The 22959-nt window shown below is 42.2% G+C and overlaps 1 protein-coding gene across 1 annotated transcript in view; it reads right to left on the bottom strand.

Annotated features, from left to right (window-relative positions):
* FBXL17 (F-box and leucine rich repeat protein 17) overlaps window positions 1-22959 on the bottom strand; it is a 638862-nt gene that overhangs the window by 63486 nt on the left and 552417 nt on the right. The window lies entirely within an intron of this gene.

Here is a 22959-nt window from a genome sequence, read left to right as displayed (position 1 = left end):
AAATATTGTTTACTGTATGCCAACAGACTAGCGGCCTTGATGCTTCCTTACCTCTAAGGATAACGCTACGTGAGGCTTCATATACAGTATTCACATAACAACAAGACTCTGTCCACCGTCACGTAGACGGTCTGTTGTTTCACTAACATTTTGTACTTTTATATTAATGGGATGTACTTAGAGGAAATATAGTTCATATAATATTCAGATAAAGACCAACCCTCACAGTCTGCTGCCACAGGTCCCGACCTGCCTGACTGAGACGGCGCCCCTGATCTGAGTATTAAGAACTTTCCACGCTCCCATTCACAGTCAAAAATATTGATACACAATCATACCCCGACATGGGTGGAAATAACAGTAAGAATAAAACAGTCTATCCACCCCCATTACCTAGTGAAACATGTAAGGAATATGTTGCCCGTAATTCATCCACGGATTACTTCTTAGTTAATCCATGGGTAGACAATTTAGCAGGGTGGACAGAAGCAGTAAGTCCCAACCCTTTCCCCAGAGAAGGATCAAACTACCCTTTCTTCATGGATATGGTCAAAGGTCTTTGTCTAGAGGATAAAGAAGCCTGGCCATATTACACAGCAGATCCCAAGTGGGATATGAAATACATGCGTGCAGGAGGAGAACAATGGCTCATCATTGCTCCCTCCTGGTACGACACAAACTTATCTAAGAAACAGAGAAAGATAAAATCTGTCACAACAAAATTACATAATATAGAAGAATTAAGGTGTAATAAAATACTCAAAAATCTGTCACCACCTCCCTATAGTCCACTATACCCCTCCATTACAGACACAGAATTAATGGCTGTCGGACATCATATCTTGAAACCCACAGCCCCATCATTTGGTGAAACAGGTATAAAACCACCTAAAAAGCCAAAAGAAAAAATAGACCAGAAAGATGAAAAAGACAATAAGTCATCCGAAAACGATGACACACCTCCCTTAGAGGGACATGAAGAAAATGAGGATCAAATGTTAGACAGGATCACAAGACAACAATTAATGGCAAAAAGAATAAACATAGATCCATCAAAAACAATCGATGAACTCAGTCCCAAATCAACAAAATCTGGTGCCATCTATGATGGAACCGCAACCACCCATACACCCTTCATGACAATAGGTGATCAATTACTGACTAAACCCATAGACATAGAGGATCTAAATAGAATAATCAAACACTGCCCAAAACCCACTGTCACAGCAACAGGATGCATTGCATATTTAAAAAAGGCATGTAATGGCAGAAATTACACACAAGAAGATATCAAATTAATTGTCGATAATGTTATAGATCATCACCACGCTTGGGACTGGGATAAGGTTCCAACAATTAGTGTAAAATCCGCAGATATCGACGCCTCAGACTACCCCTTAAATACCACAGAGGGGATAAAGAAAATGTGGACTGAATTAGAAACATACATGGTCCAAGTATTTAAAATGAGATCCTCCCTACCTGTAGCAGTGGCTTGTAAGCAAAAACCCACTGAGACAGTCACTGAATTCTGGAAGAGATTTAGGAAATGTTGGACCGAGGAAGCTGGCCTCTTCCTCGACATGCACCACTTACTCATTTCCACCTTTATCAGTAACTTACACAGCTCCATCTCAACATCAGTAAAGCAGAGTGTCTCTTCTTGGACCTCTGACAGTGTCGAGGAATTTGACACACACCTATACGAAAAAGAAGCAGCAGGTTGTTTTGAAGTAAAAAAACCCGCCACAATTCCTAGTCATAGTTATCAACAAGACAACAGGGGCCCACCAAATAGACAGAGTAGGGCACCCCAATATGGTCAAAGGAAACCCTTCAGACCATCACAAGGCCCACCACACCAACACCATCGGGCCCCTCCTTACAACAGAGATAATAACACTGGCGCAATAGCAAAACAAACAACATGTTACAATTGTGGCCAAGATACACACTGGGCTAGGGAATGCCCATTCCCACCCCAAAGACCACAACAACCATATCGACCTCCACAAGGCCCACACAGGTCTCAACAACCATCTTTCACACAAGGGCCACCCAGAGCAGCCCGTGGCCCCACACCCGTTCAAGAACATGTACGCTTTAGAGTTGACTGGTCCGACCCCACCCTGTGACGGGGCCCGGAGGAGGGTGTCCCATCTTTTGTCCAATTTACCACCCACTGGGAAGATGCACCCCTTGTCACATTATATGTGAATGGGAAGAAACTACCCTTTTTGGTAGACAGCGGTGCCACAACCAGTGTCCTGTGTTCCTTACACTATGATGGTGAATTACAAAAGACTACTCCTTCAATGGGAATCAACGGGATACCAACTGACACTTACCTGACTGACGAACTGACCATACAATCTGAAAACGGACGTTATTTAGGTGAACATCAATTCAGGGTCATCGCAGAATGCCCTGTCAACTTATTGGGAAGGGACCTTTTCAATAAATTCCGCATCTCCATCACACCTTCACCCAAGGGAAGTGGACTTCACGTCACTTCACCACACTTCTTAATGTCCCAAGACTCACTTAACACTTCAATTGACAAAATCAACGCAGGAATCTGGGCCAACGGTCCCTATGACACAGGCTTCATACCCTGTACGCCATACAAAGCCAAACTCAAACCAGATTCAAGTCAAGTATACATCAAACAATATTCACTCTCACAAGAGAAAATTGAAGGTCTTAGACCAATGATACAGGAGTTCTTAGAACAAGGCATACTGAGATATGTTGTCTCACCATACTCAACACCCATCAACCCAGTCTCCAAGGCTGACGGAAGTATTAGATTTGTACAGGACTTGAGGAAGGTAAATGACCTCATAGTCCCAATTGCACCAATAGTGCCAGACATTAACACACTCATTTCAGCCATCCCTGCAGACGCAGTATATTTTACAGTGGTGGATCTGAAGAACGCATTTTTCAGTATCCCGATTGACGCAGAGACCCAATTACTCTTTGCTTTTTCTTTTGAAGGTAAACAACTCACCTGGTGTCGTTTACCACAAGGCTATATTGACTCACCTGTAGTCTATAGCATAGTCCTCCAAGCCACATTGGCTCCATGGCACCCCCCCCCATAGTTCTGTCCTGCTACAGTATGCAGACGATCTGCTACTCTGTAGTCCAACGGAGGAGGCCAGCCGGGAGGATGGTATATCACTGTTAAACTGGTTATGTGAATGTGGACACAAGGTGTCCAAAACAAAAATGCAATGGTGTCAAAAGCATGTCAATTACTTGGGTTTTGTGCTCTCTGAGGGAGAAAGGAAAATCAGCCCACAACGCATACAGTCTGTACTGGGCCTGGTCACCCCAGCTACCCAGAAAGATATGCTGTCTTTCTTGGGTATGGTAAATTACTGCAGACAGTGGATTTCTGATTGTTCCTATTACGATAATATCTTGAGACAATGCACACTCAAAGACAAACCCAAAGTCATACAATGGTCAAATGAAATGTTTTCTGCATATGAAAAGCTCAAAGCAATGTTAGTTAAAAGCTCCGCGCTTGGTCTCCCCAACTATGTTTTGCCATTTCACCTGTTTGCAAGGGACACCTGTAAAACTATGGCGGGTGTGCTCACCCAAGTTCATGGAGGCAAAATGCGACCCGTCGCATTCTTTTCAAAGGTAATGCCGGTCACTGTACAAGGAATGCCTGCTTGTCTTCGAGCACTGGCTGCCTGTGCAATGGTTGTTGAAATGGCTGCCGCACTCACTTTAGGACACAGTACCGTTCTCCATACTACACATAACGTATTGTCCATCCTCAAAGGCTTACATACACAACACATGTCAGCCCAAAGACTCAGTGGTTACGAGGTACTCCTACTAGGTAACCCATCACTCATTATCAAGTACGCAACAAATTCAGAGGGACCGGTGCCCATACTCAATGCCCTTTTAGGCTTAAAAGGACCTGACGACGAGGCACCTCCTCCACATGACTGTTCTCTGACAATTGACTCAGAAACTTCACCCAGAAGTGACATGTCGACTGTGCCCATACCTGACGCCGACATAATTTTTGTTGACGGATCTTGCAGTCGACCAAATGACAACACGTACCAGGCAGGCTACGCAGTAGTTAAACTTCCTCAAACTGTTCTTGAAGCAAAAGCAGTTCCTCTACAATCAGCACAAGCTGCTGAACTAATTGCTCTCACAAGAGCATGCCACCTATACACTGCAAAGCCTGTCACTATTTACACAGACTCCAAATATGCCTATGGCGTTGTCCACGACCATGGTATGATTTGGCAGCGCCGAGGCTTCACAGGCGCTGATGGAAAAGGCATATCACATGCCCAATTAATCACTGATCTCCTACATGCAATCACACTGCCTTCACACATTGCCATCCTCCACTGCAAAGCACACACCGGAGGAAAGGACGATATCTCGCGGGGCAATGCCCTTGCTGACACTGCTGCAAAACAGGCTGCTACCACATCCACATACAATCTCACACTGGCCGTAATCTCGCCACCATCCTTAGATGACACATACTTACTTACGGAATTACAGGCAGCTGCCTCTAACTCTGATTTATCAGATTGGACATACCCAATTCTGCAGAAGAATCCAAGGACTGGATTAATCTGCAAAGAGGGGAAACCATGCATCCCCCAAACAAGCGCTTCACTGTTCATAGCACACTACCACAGAGTAGGTCACCACAGTAAAGTCACGACAACACTGCTCCTCACCAATGATTTTTACATCACAAATGCAAAAGAACTTGTAAACCAATATGTTAGCAGATGTATTGTGTGTCTTAGAAACAACCCAAACAACCCCAACAAAGCAAGACACCAGCATCTTGAATACCCAACCACCCCGTTTACTCACCTGCAGATAGATTTTACCCATATACCAGGTACAGGAAAACAAGAATACGCTTTGGTCATAGTTGATATGTTCTCACGATGGCCAGAAGCATTTCCAACAAAGTCCGAAGACGCAAAAACAGTTGCCCGCATTCTCACGCAGGAGATCATTCCGCGATGGGGATGCCCACTACAAATCAATAGCGATAAAGGATCAGCCTTTACTGCAAAAGTCACTGAAGCTCTAGTTAAAGCCTTGCAAATCCAATGGAAATTCCACATTCCCTATCATCCCCAGAGCTCAGGTATCGTGGAACGAATGAATAGGACTTTAAAGGATAAATTGAGAAAAGCAACAGGCGGCACCTTCAGCAAATGGAAGACAGTCCTTCCTATCATACTGGCTGAAATTAGAATGACGCCACAAAAGACTCTAGGTTACTCCCCCTTCGAAGTGCTAATGGGCAGACCCTTCCCCACGCCCTGGGCGAAGAAACCATTAGTCATAGCGGAGGGGGACTTAGAAGTAATAAGAGAAGAATACATAAGATCCCTAATACGGAAACTAGATGAGATTGAACAAAATGTTATCTTTAAAAATCCTTCTCATCCACAGATACCCACCCACCCATTCAGGGTTGGAGACAAGGTCGTTGTGAAGATCCTGCCAAGGAACAAGAACCCCGGAGACTTCGCATACGGACCAGAGACAGAAGTGGTCGCTGTCACAAGAACGGCTGTTCTTACAGACGAGGGACCAACGTGGATCCACGCATCCAGAGTAAAGAAAATCCCAACTTCAGCTGCTATCGACACAGAGGTCGACACCGATCCAGAGATTGACACAGGCCGGACCAGCGAGGTACTAACGAGGGTAGACAACCCTGACCTCCAACAGGACGAGGTACTAACGAGGGTAGACAACCCTGACCTCCACCCTGGAGAAGAACTGCCGGTTGAAGATACCGAGGACGAAGACTTACAACCTCCTGAAGCCGAGGGGGACTTTGAGAGAAATGATTCCCCCCACTTTAGCCCTAGTGACTTTGCTAGGTCTTGCAGTATATATACCCCTTAAAGCTGAAGTAGATATAACTCGAGATGACGAACTGTTAACCCTATGGTATAATTCATCTAATACCCATGTTGCCACATTTGTGCTTGACTATTTCCAATTCCCAAAACTAGCTAGAAAGAGAGAAAAAATCGATCAAGCCATGCGAGCATCATCATCCAACTTAAGGCCCGAAGTTATTTATATCTGTGTAACAAGTGATTACTGGGGACACGACTGTGATTACTGGGGAGCAGCAGCCTGGAATACAGGAGATCGATGGGGCTATCACCCCACCGAGGCTCTCAGTAGAAAGGATAAGCACGATAAAACCCTCATAGATAGAATGACTATCTCCAAGCGTACCACTATCTGCACTTCCTCTAACGCAGACCGACCCCATGGGTACTGGAAACCTAAGACCCTCAAGCCCTGTCAGTTTACGATAAATATAGAAAACCCCAGCCCCCAAGACAGCGGCCTGTACGTATTTGGACTTCACTTCCCCCGAGGCCCAGTCCCTAGCTACCGGCAAACCTTCTACCTAAAGGATATGTATAATGATAAAAACTATGTCCCCAGTGCACAAAGGGGAAGGGATGACACAGGTAAGCCTCTTATGCCACACATAGTTAAGTTCAAAGACATGTTAGCTATCAACAACCCCACTTATGAAGATACTATAGCTATGGAAACTGGATTCTCAGATGTTAATTTTTGGTTAGAATGGATGAAATATAATGCCCATAAAAGTAATAATACTGATTGTTATGTATGTGCTAAATCTAGACCTCATCTAGGTACTGTCCCCCTGAATATACCAGAATCAGAGGATAAATGCTTTTTTACCTTGTACACTGATAATAAGACATTAGATAATGAATGTGAGTCATGGAAAAGGAATTACCCCATTTTGTCTAAACACACCAACCCAGGTAACACTATCACCATCTACCCAGGTGATTACACTTGTTATTACTCAAATATCACCAATGGAGCTGATTTGAAAGTATTTCCTGAAGGATTCTGTGCCACTCGCAGATTCTTTGCCCTACCCATTATGAAAAAATCCCTTGGTGATATTTATTTTATCTGTGGTGATATGAAAATTAGAACCAGACTCGAAAAAACATGGAAAGGAGAATGTGCCCTGGCTAAAGTCATTATGCCTATCCACATTCTACCCTCCAGCATTGAAATACCCACACCTGCACCCACAACAAAACCACTAGACATTATTAGAAGTAAAAGAGAAACACCTAAGGAAAGTTTTGATCCTCATGTATACATAGATACTATTGGTGTCCCAAGAGGGGTCCCAGATGAGTTCAAAGCACGAGACGAAGTTGCTGCCGGCTTTGAATCACTGATACCCATTGTGACAATCAATAAAAATGTAGCATGGATAAATTATATGTATTATAATCAGCAGAGATTTGTTAATGATACCCGAGATGCTTTGAAAGGTATAGCTGAACAATTAGAGGCCACCTCCCAGATGACATTCCAAAATCGAATGGCCTTAGATATGATTCTTGCTGAAAAAGGAGGAACTTGTGTGTATATTAATAAAGTAGCAGGATGCTGTACGTACATACCTGACAACACAGGTCCCAACGGTAAAATCACTTTAGCTATTAAAAAGTTAGAAGATCTATCCATCGAACTCAAGAAGAACTCAGGTGTCACCGACCCCTGGAGTGCTTGGTTTGGATGGATGAACAATTGGAAACATGCCTTAGCTCAGCTAGGCATTTTCCTACTTGTAGTACTGATATTATTTATGATTATTGCTTATTGTGTTTTCCCCCTGTGCAAGAAGATTGGGGCAAAGTACCTAGACAATGCTACACCTGTTATGTATGCTGACTTGTCTGCCAAGACCCCTTCCCCAGAAGATTACGCTGCTTATGTCACACAGCAACGCCAGAAGAGGGAAGCCGTTTATAAGAATCAGATAGTCTGAGAGACTATGATTCTAAGAGGGGATTGAAGGGTTAATCAGCCATCTTGTCTTAATGTACTTCTGAGTTTCGTTTCTCCTGTACATTCTGTAAGTTTCCTTTCCTGCATATCACGTGATGCTACTTCCCCAACTTGTTCCTTTGAACTCTGTGTTATGCACTTCGAGATAACTGTATACCATGCGATTTGTCCGAAACTGCTGTATGCTACACCATGTCCCTATATGGTAACTTGTACTCCCCCCCCCCCTCTAGACACTGTACTTTCCCCACCTCTGTACCTAAATGCCAGCCTATTAGCTTGTCGAGCCTACATCCTATGTATTGTTATAAATATGTGGTACGTCCCCCATTAAAGCCAGAGTTGTACCCTGCATACTTGGTCTCCGATTATTGATCATTTCTATACAGGGTCTCTCTCTCACGGAATTCTAAGGAGTCATCACATTGAGGTCTATCAGGTAAAGGAGGGATAACAATACATCTCCCAACAGTACCAACTGTTAAAGGTGGGAAAAACCCCTGCACCCTCTATAGATTATCGAATCCCTCTTGGCCAGAGATACAAACACTGCGATTGGCAGCACTTCTGGGGGGGGACGGACGGACATCACTTATTCGAACATCACTGCGGGGCTAAACAAACTGCATTGTGCATGTTTGGAGCATCCAAAGGATAAGCACCAATTACTTAATTTAATAGGTAACACAGAATCTCTTAATAAAAATACATTTTGACCTAGGGATGTTGAAAAAAAATGCGGATACCCTAGGGCACCATGATTCCAGAAAGTTAGGGATACCTGTAAATTTGATAAGGAAAGGAAGCCTTGATCATGTGTACATTAATGAAGCTGTCCCAGATAATGAGATCTGGAGGATGCACAAAGCATTGTAGAGAGATTTTTGCAGCGGTGAACGGCTTATGGAAAGCTGTACACCCTGTCGATCACCTGCTAGTAATACCAGCAGGTGCACAGGCAGCTGGCGATAATGCAGGAGTGCGCATCAGCGCACCACTGGTCATCGCCGGGCCATACACACTGGGTGGCTTTTGAGCCGTGAAAGCAGCTCAAATGGTAAAACTAAGCTGCTTTCTGCTCAAAACCGCCCAGTGTATATGGGCCTTTACTTTTATAGACCCACCTTGCCATCTCTTTCATTGTGGAACTGAAAGCCTACTCTGCTCTTATTATAAATAATTGCCAATGCTGCCAGCGATAACAATGTAGCCTGTATTACTGTGTGGGTTAAGTAGAAATAATCGCTATGGCCGGTGAAAGCATACCCCTTACTACAGTACTAATGTAAAGTTAGTGTGGACATTCTACTCAATTGGGCAGATGTATTAAGCCCTCAACTGTCATTTTTCAAACCAAGCTGCAACTTGCCAGTTAAGAGCTACCTGGCTGATGCATTATCACCTTCCACTTTATCACTTCACCAGGTTTAATACATCTGCCTCAATGTTTGTTTTTAGTGGAAATATCTGTTAAATGAAAACCAAGGAAACTATGTATTAATCAAAATTGGTTGTGTTCTTTTTTTTTTTTTTTTATCCAAAAAGACATTGTAAGCAAATGTGAGAGATCCCTTTTAAGAGAGAAACGTGTTCTACAACCATTTAACATTTCCGGCAGGACCAGAATGCGCTCCTTCACAATATATTACATTACGAACAATGGTACAGGCCAATTTTCAGGCGCTCTCGTATAATGGACAAATATTGCTTATCCCTCGTCTCTAAGCGCCTCAGTGAAAAATGTCTGTCATTGTAGTGGCATTTCACAAGAGCAGCAAGGAAACAAAATAGCAGTCAGCACTGATTTTACAAAAGCTTAAGAAATATGTTTCCATACAATACAACATGTCCGGGGATTATTTAGTAGAGAATAATGGCAGCCGAGACACTGATGTTTTCTAAGGCAGTCCGTTTACATGATGACTCCATAGGCTCCACTGTACAACATTAGTTTTGATAAATGCTTTACTGAACCACAAATAGACTACAAATGGCTGGTCCGATTCTAGTGACCCAGTTACCAATGGCTGCAATAATAAAATAATATCAATATACATACTGTAGTAAATAATAGTTTTTAATGTAACCTTTCAATTAGGTTTTTATTGGGGTCATTTCTTTTACAATGATAGTTCAGCTGTGCTTTCAGATGGCTTTATAAATATTGCAAGGCTTCTTGAATTATTACCACTGAATAAAGTCTCTGCCTAGGGCTGGGATATAGCAGTTTCAGTAGTCACTACCTGTATGTAGCCAGAGGCAAACACTGAGGCTGTAATTGTCTCGAAAAGCGGTTCTTAAACTGTGGGCCCTGACCCCAAAGTGGGTGCCGACTTTCTCAGCATGGGGTCGTGACTCCATGTTGCTGACCATCAGGCTGATGACTTTTCTAATCTCAGTCAGTGAGGATTCTGTTGAATTGTCTGTTATTTTAGACTCCTCACAACATTTTGTACCTCCACAATGCTGCCATGAATGTGCCGCCTGCTGACTACACATGTGAGGTGATGACCTTCTGCAGTAACTTGCTGGGGTCCTGTAATTATTTTTATAGTCTGATGGGATCCCAGAGCAAAATAGTTTGAGGACCCTTGGTCTAGAACCAGGGAGAAGCACAGTATCTGCAGTCACAGAATGTCCAGACCAATGGCTGCCAAGGCTATTAACTGATAGGGCGCCACTTGCTAATGGAGGCCAGTGGGTGGCACTCTGCCTGTAATCATCCACTGCTTGTGGCCAGGAGTGTACAACAGTGCTTATATCCATATGCATACAACTAGAATTGTTATTCTGAGCCTGATCAGAGTTGATCACAAACGCAATATCTTTCTCAAATGGGCAAAACCATGTACACTGCAGCTGGGGCAAATGTAACATGTGTGGAGAGAGGAAGATTTGGGTGGGGTGCGTTCAAGCTGAAAACTAAATTGCAGTGTAAAAATAAAGCAGCCAGTATTTACCCTGCACAGAAACAAAACCGCCCACCCAAATTTAACTTGATCTGCACATGTTATATTTAACCATCTGCAGTGCTCATGGGACCTTATTCCGGTCCAGTCAGACCCCCCGTGCATTTCTGCACATGTGCAGACACAAGGTGCAAGCCGCCACAGTGAACAAGGTGTTCGCTGGGTGCACATACCCACAATTGCGGACGGGGGGTGGGGGAGGGGATTGCGTGTGGCAGCGGGCCGGGTGATTTCCCATGAGAACGCTGGGTTTTCCCATGCAAATCAGCCGGCGATACGGGTGTGGAGAGCAGGCAGCTGACATCACCGAATGTCAGCTGCCTGCCCACTACCTGCCAAGCGTGCACGAATATCTAAGTGACCTGACAGTCACTTAGATATGCATGCAACTTCGACACCTTTTGATGGTCTGTGACCATCAAAATATGTGGGAGGTTCCCCCCGGCCTGCGAATGGATGTTTATGTAAAACATCCATTCGCATGCCTTGTGTGCGAACCCGCGGTGCGAGAGGGGGCGGGTTGCCCGGCATTAGCCCGGGCGGGGTCTGGTGGACTTGCAAGGAGCATTGCGAATCAACTAGAATAACCCCTATGGTTTGTTCCATTTGAGAAAGATTTCGCATTCGCATATCAGGCCCTCTGATTTCTTATGTAAGCTCCTTGAAGCAGGGCCACATACAGATTCTTTTTTTTGTCATTTATGCCCAGATCCCTTTCTATAGTTCTAGATTATATTATGGGGATGACCATTGTTGTTAGTTTGTAGAGCACTGAATAATGGAAGTGTTAAAGGTTTGTCTGTGGATAGTACAGAGCCCTCAATTTGGTATGATCCACTTAAATGGGGCAGCTGGAAGGTATCGTTGTCTTAATGTAATATTTCAAAGTTGGCTCCTGCTGATAGCTCAGCTCTGCTTCCGAGTAGAGCTCTCTCCTGAGACACTTCTGTAAGGTACTAAGAAAACTAGGGATAAAGCCAATGATGAACGGGGGAACAGAGGAAACATATTTTGAGCTAAATACATAAGGGGGTATTTAATTAAGTCTGTTATTTAATCTTTTCCACTGATGCTGATTCACTTTTTTGTTTCTGTTGCAGAATTGGCAAAAAGCGACAAACAAATAGGCGAAAACGCATGCAATCCCCCCCCCCCAAAAAAAAAACATGTGGATCAGCTATTTACTGATCCATGTGTTTTTCGGCTGTGTCAATCTTTTACATTAAAAAAATGAAATTTAATTAAAAAGTTAGACTAAAAAACAGATGAAGACTTTTTTCCGACTAAATCACCTATAACGACACGACATTACCTTACAGAAAAATAAATATTAAAGAAAGGCAATGTACAGTACACCCTGATGTAGTGGCAGACTGGGGAGTGAAGGCATGGGGTGGAAGGGACCCACAGAGGCTTGGCCAACCATTAGGAAGTACATGGTCTGGGCCCCCACATAGTATCAACAGTAATTAGGTCCACAGTCAATAGGTCGACCACTATTGATCGAGAGGTAAAGGGTTGACACGTGACAAAGGTTGACATGTGTTAGGTCACCATGGTCAAAGAGTCGAGACAATCAATAGGCCGCAATGGCATAAAAAACATAAAAAAGGTCAGAATTAGTTTTTATGCTTTGTTGGTGGCTATGTCGACATGGGCACTGTATAAGTGTACCACGTTCGCTCGCCATGCTTCAAGCACGGTGCCTTGCTACGCTCGGCACACTTTCTATTCTCTTTATATGTCCATGTGGATAGTTAAGTATGAAAAACTGCCTTTTATGAAAGAAAACATGAAAAACTCATGTCAACCTTTTACAGCCTGTTGACCAAAAGTAGTAGAATTATTGACTGTCGACTTAATTACTGTAGAACTATCGATCGCATTCCCATAATAATGTACCAAACTGATTAGGGCAATACACTGTGAGTCCTGAGAATACAGTAATGTAATATACTGCACATGTAAACATACCTCCCAAAATGCTGGAGGAGAGATGGCACGCAATACGGGGGCCTGGTCTATGGATCATGCCACACCCATGAGGCCATGCCCGGTTTTCGCTGCTCTGGGCGCATAGCCAGCACTTTGTAAGCTGCTGGCTATGCCCCAACCAATGTTCCCTCTAATTTTACGAAGGCTGTGTGCGGCAAAAGATGTTGGCTGTGCAACTTTGGAAGGAAATTTAAATTTTTGTGCGTCACTTCTAGATAACTGGAAAATGACATTCAGCATTTGTGTTAACTTTACTTCAAAATGATATTAAACATTCAAAACACAGCAAACAATGTAGTTAATGGGTGAAACACACATTAATTGAGTCCACAACTGCAAAAAGGGACCACTGCTGCTTTGTGCGCTCTGTTGTAATGTCTGTGCGCACGCTCGTCGAGTTGTGTGTGCGCGCACGTGCGCACAGCTTAGAGGGAACACTGGCCCCAACCCATCTGTCTCCAGGAATAGACACTGTGTGCATGCGCAGGCAGGGGGGGGGGGGGGTTACAAACTGTCTCCCACCGCTGCGGGACACTGCCGGTCCTAGATGGGACACGGGACTGTCCCGCGAAAATTGTGACAGTTGGGAGGTATGGTATAATAATGAAGCACTGGTGAATATACACTCTACAGCTCATAGGTCAGGGATGGGGAACTAAATATCCCAGCAGTTTTTCTGCAGTTTTGCTATTTAGTCATGCTAAAACCATTGCAGTTTAACTGATGTGCAGTTTAACAGCAGGAGTGCCAAAGGATCCCCATCCCTGTGCTAGGGAATACCAACTGACCAATGACTAAAACTCATTGAGAACTGCATTAGGTCTAGTAAAGGCTTACTACTAGGATGTCTCAATTAAAGGTTAGTAATGAATGCAAAGATACTATGCCATACCAGTCACTGGAAGGAACAGTGTCCATTATGCTAAAGCCTACACCCAACAAGAGGGGACAGGGGTGTGTCATGACTGCACACTTTGATTGGCAGTATCTGTTTGAACGCATACACATTAAATCCCTATTTTCACATAATCAATTAACTGGGAACGGGAGGACCGACGAGGAAAATCACCAGACCTTCAAAGGAAACTTCTAAGTTAAGTATTCCTTACAGACCATTTTCTGATGATACAGGCAAATCACCACCACACTATACAGGGTACTATCCTTTTTTTTCTTGAATCTATCCCTGTGGCTTAGGGATCCTACCCACAGTATAGTGAGGCAGCTGCCTCAAGTGAAGCGCCCAAGTGTTTCCGATCACCCGTCTCTCCAGTAACCCTGTTATAGTTTGAGTTCACAGTCTGGAACCTCCCCTCTAGAAGATGGGGTGAGCCCTAAGGCAGAGGGACATACGGGGGTTTCAAATGTACTCCTGAGGGCCAGTTCGGACCTGCCCTGATGGTACATGCACATTAAAAACCATGTACTCTTTTGGACAAATTAGATTTTTTTTTACTATTAAAATCTATATATTGCATCCAAAATGAACATCCCTTAAACAGCTGCGTCCATTATGCAGATGCTTTCAGTTACTGCGTATAAAAAGCGATCTAAAAGTAAATTAGCCATTAAGCAAATCAGGCTTCAGATCGCTCACCATCTAATTAGCCCTAAAACACGTTACAGTAAGATTATATAAACAACTGAGAAAGAGTGGAAGCAACCAAGGAAATGAAGTCATCTTGGCTTGATTTCCATAAACTTTTTCAAACAGGTGTCAAGAGAAACAAAAAGCCTTTAGTAAATACAGCCACATACACATGATTTCATTTTCTGGTCCTCAAGGAAACTTTATGTAAAAGATATTATAATCTCCTAAAATAATTAGCATGTGTTGCTGTGCTGTGTTAAGGAGGACCTGCTGAAGGTTACTGTAGGCTCAGGCTGCTAAGGACGTCTTCAGGTCCTACAGATCATTTTATTAAGGACAAAAGGCTCTCAAAGTGTATGGTATGAAACATCAAAGAGTTTTCTCCGATGACAGCACAGGCTAATTCCAGTATTATTATTATTCTCTGGGTCTCATTACCGAAAGCTACCTAGGAGTAGTAACAAGGATTACGCCAGTACAAGTAAAGCATAGTTGCCTACTCTCCTGCATTCTGCAGGAGACTCCCTGAAATAGCAGCAATCTCCCTCTCTCCCACATTAGTCTAGAATTATCCCTCATTTCTCCTAGCCCACCTTACACTGTTACATTTTTGGGGAAAAAAGGTATGAGAGACAGATACATTTCCATTGAATCATCAGCGCCATTTCCCAGCACTTTAGCAAGTATAGTAGCTCTTACTAACTGCTTTGGGGCTCATCTTTAAAAAGATTCCTATCAGATATAGCAGTACACACCCACGCTTCTAGGTGCCACGTTCACAATCTCTTTTCACAATCTCTCCATATATGGAACTAGACACCCTTTGGGTGGAGCATGACATGCCACCTCAATGGGGCGCTGTGGAAATTCTATTACCATATATAATCTCCCTGAACTAGTTTTCAAAAGTAGGTAAGTATAAAGTAAAGTTGTAGTTGACAAAATAACATAATGGGGGGGGGGGGGGGGTAATGCTGCATTATCCTAAATAATAAAAGGCTAAACAGTGCTCATCACCTCTAGTATTTGATGTACACTGTCAAATACTAGATGACACCCAACTGACCAATTCAAGTGTTGCAGCTGACATTACTGTCATATTCCGTTATTTTGTCGAGCTGGGAAATAGTTTAACCCCTTCCCCGACATTTGACGTACATTTACGTCATGGTCGGGATGTACTTCCCGACACATGACGTAAATGTACGTCATGACTTTAAACTGTCACCGCGTCTATAGACGCGGTGACAGAGGGACGATGTCTGCTGTCCCTGACAGCAGACATCTTCCCTCATTGCCCAGGGGGGGCACCAATGCCCCCCCCCTCAGCGATCGCTGCGATTGGCTGTTCAAAGGTGAACAGCCAAAAGCAGCGTTTACGGTGTTAGGTGTATAATTTTGACTCTGCTGCCCCCTAGTGTCCAAAAAAAATAAAAGGAGTTTGAAATAATGATTAAAACATAAAGTAGACATATGATCTTTGTTAGTTATGAACTATTTTGAGTGGTATGATTATTTGTCTCACAAGCAGAAAATTTAACATTTTGCACATTGCAAAATGTTCAATTTTTTTACGACATTTTGGTATTTTTCACAAAAAAAAAGACTGTATCGACCAAAATTTACCACTAACTTAAAGTACAATGTGTCACGAGAAAACAATCTCAAAATCACTGGGATAAGTAAAAGCAAAAAAAAGTTATCCCCACTTAAGTGATACATGTCAGATTTGAAAAAAAGGCCTCTGTCAGGAAGGCAAAAACAGGCTGCGTCGGTAAGGGGTTTTTCTCTATTTATTTTCTTCCCAATTATTTACAATTTTTTAAATATTTTTTTATGTTAATTAGTGGCACTGAAAGACCAAGTTTGTTGGTAACCTTCCAGCTCAGAGAGATTTTATTAAGCATTTATGCGATAAGCTATTTATAGTGATAAGGCACCAGGCCGCTATTGTACATACTCATACAGATGGAGCCGCGGTTATCTTTGCTGCCTTTGCACCGCAGTGTCCCGTTTTGGCATGCTGTTCGCCGAGAGTGGGACGCGCTGAGATGGGTCACTGCAGTGCAAAAGCAGCAAAGATAACCGTGGCTCCATCTGTACTTCACTTATAAAAGATCAATAATAATACAAAAATGATTGATAAAAAAAACACAGTAAAAACAGAAAAATCATGTCATTTTTGTGATCCAAAACCTGAATATGGTTTTAAAAATTGAATTTTGCAGACATCTGAACCGGGCCTTTGTTAAGATTAGATCTACAAAAGAGATCCGGAATGCGTTTTAGCTTGGTGCAGATTCACAATTTCAAGGTGGATTTGGATTAATGGAGAACCAAACCACATATCTCTATGTAAACACAGGGAAGTTGTGTCAATTACCAGTCAAATGCCACAATATATTACATGGAGCCATTTCCTCTCTGCTCTGAGACAGTAATGCTAACCATTACACCATGGCCTTTATTCTGGTTCAATCGCAAAGGCAAATTCCTTCTCAAATGGACAAAACCATGTGCACTGCAGGTGGGGCAGATGTAACTTGTGCAGAGAGAATTATATTTGGGTGGGGTTTTACTTCAAAGTGAGATCTATATTGCAGTGTAAAAATAAAGCAGTCAGTACTTTCCCTGCACAGAAACAAAATAACTCACCCAAATCTAACTCTCTCTGCACATGTGACATCAGCCCCCTCTGCATTGGACCTGGTTTTGTCTATTTGAGAAGGAATTTGCCTTTGCGAGTGAACCAGAATAAGGGCCCATATATATTCCTGCCCTTACTGGTACTGTGTACAGCAACAAATAATAAAACGTGTATGCATTTTTTCAGCAATATCCTGAAAAGAATAACAATAAGATTGAAGAGCGGATTTGGAGCATATTAAACTATTCCAGCATGTGCACAAAACCACATGATCTTGTCAGTGATGTAATTGGCACAGGTGTGCACTCAGTGGCTTTAGTGATTTTATTCCATGTATGTGGTGGGAAGCATCAGATTTGATGCAGTTGTTTCTGTTTACTTGAAGGATTTCATGTGGATCCCACCTTACTATATTCTGCTGTATTCCAATATTTTCTTCTAATTAAACACAGCTGTGTATTAAAGACTGCAGACACCAGCAGCAGGTGCGTTCTTGCTGATTCTGCGCTCAGTTTTTGAAAACTATTCTTGGGTTTATATTTTATCTTATTATTTTTTATCTGTAAGAAGGAAACATCTGAATCATACTTGCCTACTGCCCGGGAATCACCAAAATTGGCAGCCCCCTGGAAGGGAAGGCAAGTCTCCAGACATACCTACAAGCCCAGACCTGGCCGCCAACCTTGCGAGTAAAGCGGACGGTCCTAGTGGTTATTATGTGATGCTTCTGAGTTGACTCATCGTAGCCACGCCTCCTGCTGTATGATGCCAGTAATCTTGTCATTATATAGCAGGCATGACTACAATTAGTCATGGCAACCATGTTCCTTTACTGTCCCCATTATGCAACCTTGCCTCCAAACCCAACCCATTACTGCACCGCTCCCCCATACCTCCGTACAAACCATACTTATCTACGGTACTTTGTTATCCTAAGATCCAGGAGATCCCAAAGGGGTGGTTCCATGTGAAAGGTATTTTTAGGAGGGGGGGTTTGTTGCAAACTGCATTATTGTAGCCCACAGTGACGCAATACGCTGTGCATTGTGACATCAAGCTTCCTGAATGTGCACTTCTGTGGTCTATGCTCCCAAAAATGCTGGAGAACACTTTGAAATTTAGGGGTGTCTCAATAAAGTAGACAAATACTCTATACTCCAAACCCAAATCCGATTAGTCAGCCAGCATTTCAATGACTGCAACAGATGCCACAGAATTGCTCACGAATATTGCTTCAGTCTCTTGTGCCTTTGCTGAGTCTATGTGATGGGTATTTCCATTTTATTATGTTTTCAAATTTACCTTGAGTTGTTTGGCTATTTTGCCTTTATAGTTACATATTTTTCTTTGTCATTATAGTTACATACTGAACTAATGTCTATAAAGCATCAATCATGTACATTATTTTACACTGTGCATGCATTATATCTGAATATTTTGAAATAACACAATTTTAAATATTGGCTTGGACTATAAAAAAATCTTAAATACAGATTAGAATTTTGATGTGATGTTTAAAAAAGTATTCATTTTAAGTGCATACAGTACTTAATGTTGGATAATTAGACTAGGTACAGTCAATGGATAGGCTATTCGTCAGACCAGCCGACCAAGCTAAGGATAGGAATGGTTTATGAACAATCTTGTCTATTGTCCAACCGATATGTATGGCCAGCAGACCCATTCCAATATGCCGACCCAATTGTGACATCGTATTCGGTGGCTGCTTTAAGCTGATATATCGTTGTTGGAGCACTGCCGCAGTCACAGCCAGATGTACTGATACATCTGCATGATATATTGGCATTGACCATTGGCTCCATCTGTATTGTCAGTTGTGTACCCAGCCATACGATAACAAGTTTAAACTGAAAAGTTACCACCAAAGATTCATGGGTTATTGATCAGCTTGGTCCCTCTTACTGATTTCAAGCCCCATGATCAGGAAAAAAGGAAGTTGATCAGATTTATTGCTCTAACTAATAATGCCCCATACACATGGTGCGATTCTGCCTTGCTTTTGATTGGATTTTGCTTATACAGTATAGTCAAAATCTAATCAACAAACAGTTTTCAGTCACAGTCCATGCCGATTTGATCCTGACGCCCAATCCTGCGGCATTGAAATTGAATAGAGAAACAGAGAGTGCAGCCGAGACTATATAGTCCAAATTGAATGCATTTAGCGATTCAATCTGATCTAATAGCAAGGCAATCGAACCGTGTGTACACCCCTTACCACTATACTGTATATTGTGTACAATAAGCTCAATTCCCTGTGAACTAAACATGGAAACCACATAGAAATCCTAGTATATGTCCTCTTCATGCCACATGTCACCTTACTGTATGCACAATTCCTGGCTGGAATTTGCTCTTCCGAATAATCCCCCTTCAATTTAAGTGGTGCTGACTGCTAAGTAAACTAAATTGTTTAAAACGGCTCTGAGAAATAAGAAAGCGACTAATCATTCGCTTTTACATATTCTCTTTCCATTTGCACTTTGATATGAGACGGCAATGTCGATCAGCGACAAATAATTGCTTTCCTTTCACACTTTGTTCCCTGCAGAAGACGCATTTCCCATCTCCTGCCCCTCGGTTTTGCAATCGACAATATGAAAGAGCTGTTGTTTACATTTATAATTTGCATGGTATTAACTTGAAGAAAGCAAATACAAATGGGATGTTGTTTTACACGAGCAAATGACAAATAAGCCATTAAATTTACTTTCACATGAGCAACATCACATTTGTATTTCATTTCACCACCTGCTGGGGTTCTTCATAAGAATCTAGCTGTAAAATGGATACTGTTGGATCACATCCAATTTCCAAAGTATTACCAAATGAAGTCCCGCTTTCATAACTTTCACACTTTCCTTTTGTTAAAAGGTAGTTATAGAAAAAAATATATAATAATGGAACTGATTACCTAGTGCCTGCATTGACCGAGATCAGTGCCACGATAGAGCAAAGCAATGTACCATTCACATCAAGTTCTTATCAGCATAGAGCAACTTCTTTCCCTTCAATTTCCAATATTAGTGACTAAAACTGGAAATATTGTCATCCATTTAAATAGTCTCTTTAGGAAACAGCTGAACATTATTATTACTTGTCCTCTATCTACTAAGCAAAACGTTCAGTTTTAACGGTTTTATTCAACTTTCAAAAACTGAAGATGAAATGTTTGGCAAAATTAAGATTTACCTCCTGCGTAGGTATAATTACAATCATTAAGTGAAAAGGACAATTACAGAGTGCAGATGTATCATAAGACATCTGAGGAGGAAATTAGTACTTCTATTTACTGTAGCTAATGTGGAAATGTATTCAAAGTACAAAGCACACTTAAGGCCCATACACACTAGAAGATTATATTTCCAATCTAGCTGGTTGGATTGAAAATCTGGACATTTCTGGGAACAAAAGCAGTCCCCTGCATAAAGGCCCATACACACTAGAAGATATTAGCATCAATCTCGTTCAGAAAGGGGTTTCTGAAATATATTGATGGCAATATCTTCTAGTGTGTATGCCTAATATCTTTAACAATGCGGAATTTGAGATTTGTATGATTTAGTAATAAAAACAGACTTGGGGGAATCCGTGTTTTGGGAAATGCTTATTATTTTTGTGCTTCTGTTGTGACCATTTCAAGTATTGTGAGGACTTAGAATGACCTCTTGTACCTCTAAATATGTGTGTGTTTTCTTAAACATAGAAACATAGACTGTGACGGCAAATAAGACACACATGGCCATTCTAGTCTGCTCACGTACCTACACAAACTAGGATTCATTTTTGTTAGGAGCTAATTTACCTACAAGTACATTTTTGGATAGTGGGAGTAAACTGGAATACCTGAGGAAAACCAACGCAAGCATGGGGAGACTATACAAACTCTACACAGTGAGAATCAAACCCCTGGCCTCAGTGCTGTGAGGTAGTAATACTAATCATTGCACCACTTGTACTGCCCTATTCTTATTGTGATTGTAGGCTTCCCCATAATTATTACTGCAGCACATGGACATTTTGGTGAAAGACAATTCTGGTAAAACTTAATTGGTTTAAGGGTATATTGCAGGTTACTCCCAGGGCCAGCACCACCACTAGGCAGCTTTAGGCATTTGCCTAGGGCGCCGGCCACTGGAGGGCGATAGTGAGTAGCAGAAGCAGCAGCAACAGAGCTCCCGCCGGCACCTGAGGAGAGCAAGAAGAAAGCAGCTGGGACTGGAGCAGGTGAGTGAGCCATACCCCCGCCCCTGGATAACGCATCTGTAACTGACACCCCCCTGCCCCCCCTCCCCCCGGGGAGCGGGACGCTGCTCCCTCACACTCTCTCCCCACCCGGGAAGTGATGCAGCATTTCCAGCAACACCCCCCCCCCGCCCTGGAGCAAAGTGGCGGACCCATCAACACACCCAAGATCCCCCCCCCACCTTCGTGGTGGAGAGGATGAGAGCTGGCTGCCCTGGTTACACTTAGACTCTTTTAGCCAGTGTCATCAATGCTGTAAGCAAATGTCCTTATCATCATTGACTAAAACTACGAGTCTACATCTAACAAAATTAAGTTTTTTTTCAGTTGTAGGTCAATATGCTTTTGGAGGCTATGGGAGCATAGGGAATCAATGAATAGTTGAATGGATTCTATACTTGGATGTGGCAGGGCAAGATCAGATTCAGATTCAAATTTACAAAACTAAATAGACTAAAGAAAAAATGTCTTTCCGAAAGCTGGAGATGCACTCAGGACCCCCAGTTATTGTAGAGTGTATTCACCTGAGGATCTCCTTCAAAATGATATAATCAGTCCAAATAGGGGTGAGTTGCCTTTACAACAGTCACAGAACGTATCCCCCTCATGAGCACTCACCAATGAGGAACTTCATAGATACTTCAGGAATCTAGTGAGTCCTGAACATGGTTTGTATTGGATATTCCAAAAACACATCTGTATTTTTTAGGCTTTATTTCAAATTAGAAACGAGTGTATATTTGAAACCAGTGTCTTATGACTAAGTGCAGAGTTTGTGTGAGGATTTTAATTCCGAGGAGTTGAGAGCAGTGTTTAAAAATGATTCATTTATATAATAATAATATTTCATTTAGTGTCCAGAAATCATAAAAGTTGAGCTTAATTCTCAAGGGTAAGTCCGGAGGAATTAACTAGAACATCTCTTTACAATTTTATATATTTCACCTTTTAGTTTTCTATTAAACTATTTATGTTCTCAGACTGAGGAAAGTGTTATAAAAAATGAGTAATGCTTATCAATAAAATAAATATGCAGTCTTTGCTAGGTTGTAACTATACCGCAATTAATATCACAGTTAAGAGGTTATGTTGCAGACAAAATAAACCTCTTAACCCAATTACCCTAATGCAACATCATGGGTAGAGATGTTCAAAAACATCAAACTGGCTCAATGGCCAAAACATGGCGACTGTTAAAAGTACCATGCCGGAATTAAAAAACAGTTTTTACAACCATCAAAAAAAGACATTGCTAATAATGTCAAAATGTTAGCAATGATGGTGTTCAAAAGTTAGTATAGGCGCTTTAATTCATCAAGCTCCAAAAATACAATATTTTGCTTGACTGAGGTCACATTTCCCATCTTCAAATAACATATTTACCAGCAACCCCGCGCAGCTTCTCTATGGGAAGTAGTTGAAAAGTGGGATCCATCTGAATTCCTTTGCTACTTTCTGGCTCCTTCTGACAGAAGTTATGCATTGGTAAACCCAAGTTCCGCAACAAGCATCCCGGTGAGCCGCAATAACATAATTATCACCCTAAGACCGGCAATTTTACAGAAAAATAGAAGCAATAATTGGATAGCCAGATA

This window comes from Crinia signifera, chromosome 1 (assembly GCF_055691185.1).
Source record: "Crinia signifera chromosome 1, ASM5569118v1, whole genome shotgun sequence".
NCBI lineage: Eukaryota > Metazoa > Chordata > Amphibia > Anura > Myobatrachidae > Crinia > Crinia signifera.
The sequence above is the reverse complement of the archived record's forward strand: the minus strand, read 5'-3'. Positions and strand labels throughout refer to the sequence as shown.